General features: G+C 46.6%; 1 pseudogene; it reads right to left on the bottom strand.

The window, feature by feature from the left end:
- Nucleotides 1-442: 442 nt before the first annotated feature.
- Nucleotides 443-2631, bottom strand: LOC124689660 (annotated as a pseudogene).
- Between the last annotated feature and the right edge of the window lie 221 nt (nt 2632-2852).

Here is a 2852-nt window from a genome sequence, read left to right as displayed (position 1 = left end):
AAGCATTTTCAACTGGCCAATCTGTTGGGGAATCACACCTGTGAAGTAGTTGTGGCTTAGATTCAAAACTGTTGGGAAAGATGTTACAACACGGTATTGAAGTGATGGACCACTATAAACAGGCAGTTCTAAGACCCTTGGGTCCCAATGAGTTCTGTTTTCCATTGACATTAGCATTGGCATCTCCGTCAAGGATAACGGGTTTTGTCCTGTAAGACTGTTGTTTTCGACAGAATTATGTATGCTTCAGCTCAAATCACCTTACATTGTTACATACTTTTACATGTCCATAGAATGAAATCACTCTCCACCCTATTTTATTTGGCAAACCTAATAATGACTCACACCTATTGGAGAAGCTTGCTTGCTGGAAATGTTGTTAAACCTAAGTAACAGCCTAATATGAATAAGTCTTCATAAACCAAAGTAGACTGAAGTAGGATTAGCCAAAATACCTTGATAAGACTAATTGATCATACAACACCCCTACACCTAAGAATGCACTGAAGGCAATCATAAAGGCCACCTTGTAGTCAGTTTGTTTTCCTGTCAGAATGACGGATTGATGTGTTTCTGCAGAATCACATTTGTGAGTGAACATAGAGCCGCACAGCTTTGGGTTCTCATCGAAACTAGAATTTTGAAATGTATTAAACTGGCCTCCAGATGGTATTGGCCCTTCAAGGTCATTGTTTGAAATGTTGAATGCTGAAAGGAAGTGCAGGTTGTTCAATGCAGCTGGGATTGCACCTGTGAAATTGTTGCTGGATAAGTCTAGCACCTGCAAGTTTGTGAGGTTGCAAATCGATTGTGGGATTTGTCCAGATAACTTGTTGAAGCTGAAATCAAGTATAGTAAGCACTTCCAACTGACCAATCTGTAGGGGCATCACACCTGTGATGTAGTTGTGGCTTAGATTCAACACTCTTGGGTAAGATGTAATAAAACGGTGTTCTAACGCTGGACTGCTATATGTAGGCAGCTGAAAGACCCTTGGGTCCATATGAGCTGTGTTTTCAGCTGACTGTAGCGATGATATCTCCATTAAGGCTCTTGGAATTTCGCCTGTAAGGCTATTATTTGATATGTCTAGGTGGAAAAGTAAGTTTAGGCTATTGATCCAGCCTGGTATTGGTCCACTGAGTTGGTTATTTTGCAAAAACAGCATCTCCAACTTTGTCAGCTTTGATAGCCAAAGGGGTATGTTTCCTGATAATGAGCAACCAGCTATGGAGAGAACCTGAAGATTCTGAAAACCGTCAACTATTTCATCTTCTGGCATGGATTCACCCATAAAGTTTGTCCCTCCGATAAGCAAGGTAGTGAGGTTTCTACAGTTCTTGAGTATCCGAATTGTGTTTGTGATATTTGTAAAATTGTTGGAACCAAGTGATAGGAAAGTAAGGGCTTTCAAACTTGTTATGTTTGGTGAAAGCTGCCCATACAAGTTGTTGCCAGATATGCGCAGTGCCGCCAGCTTGGTGCAAGAGTATATGCTTTCTGGAATTGTGCCGGTGAATTTGTTTTTCAGAAGATCTAAACTCTTCAGATTGAGCAGGCTCGAGAAGTTAACGTTGGTAAGTTCTCCATGGAAGTGGTTGCTCTTGAGGCCAATTGTTATGAGATTTGTGCAGTTGCTCAGAGTTGACGGCAGCTCCCCTGACATGTTGTTGTTGTCCAGACGGAGCTCCTCTAATCTCTTGAGCTGACCAATTGAGTCAGGAATCTTGCCGCTGAAATTGTTCCCTCCAAGATCTAGAGTAGCGAGATTTCTAAGCTTGACTATTTGTGCACCATTGATCACTCCATTTAAGCCATTGTGAGGAAGCGAGAGGTACTCTAGGGAGGAAGCGTCGAAGAGTTCATTTGGTAGAGTCCCGCTGAGATTGTTGTGTCCAGCCTTGAGCACTCTGAGCATGGAGCAATTACCAAGTCCAGGAGGGATGCCACCTGTAAATTGGTTGTAGCAGAGTGCAACCACGGCCAGCGATGGTGAGCCTGTGCAGAAATGGCTTGGTATCTGCCCAGTGAAGCTGTTGTTGCTGGCGTTGAGGGTGACTAGATTGCTCATCACCCCCCATGTGGTGGACGATGGAAACCGGCCTGTAAACAGGTTGCTCGAGATGTTCAGTACCTGCAGAGGCCGGACAGAGGTTAAAGACGGCACCTCTTGCATGTCTTCCTTGAGGCGGTTGAAGCTGACGTCGAGGGCGATGATGCTGCTGGACGACACCAACTCCAGTGGTAGGCCACCAGACAGCGAGTTGTGGGACAGGTTGAGGCGCAGCAGTCCGGCGAGGTTGTCCAGGGACGGCGAGATTTGCCCCTCAAGGCCCTTGGAAGCCAGCGAGACATCGGTGACTGCCCCATCCGCGCTGCAGGTGACCCCGTCCCACACACAGCAGTCGGTGCTGTTCCGCTTCCACGACGCCGCGAGGCCGCCGTCCTGCAACAGCCCAGCGTGGAACTGCAGGAGCGAGTCCTTCTCCTGCTCCGTGCATGAACTGGCTGGAGACGCCATGGAGAGCAGCAGCACCGCCACCACGATAGCACAGCCAATGAGAGGTATGGGAATCCTCCATTGCTGTAATTCTTCCATGAGGAATGGAGCTGCTGCTGCTTCTTCTCCATAGTTTCCTGATCAAAGCTTTAGCATGAAACCCAGACTCTTAAACCTGATTCTGACTGGACCTGGTCAGGAAAGACCATGAGGAGGAGGAAAAAGGAGGTTTTGGGTCAAGGGTCAGAGGATCCACAGTCGTGTTCTGCGCACTTACGTCGTTCAAAGCTGCAATAATCTATCGAAAAGCTCAGCCCTCTTGGCCAAAAAAATTAGCAGCTGTTGGTAGCCA

The sequence above is a fragment of the Lolium rigidum genome, chromosome 2 (genome assembly GCF_022539505.1).
Source record: "Lolium rigidum isolate FL_2022 chromosome 2, APGP_CSIRO_Lrig_0.1, whole genome shotgun sequence".
NCBI lineage: Eukaryota > Viridiplantae > Streptophyta > Magnoliopsida > Poales > Poaceae > Lolium > Lolium rigidum.
The sequence above is the reverse complement of the archived record's forward strand: the minus strand, read 5'-3'. Positions and strand labels throughout refer to the sequence as shown.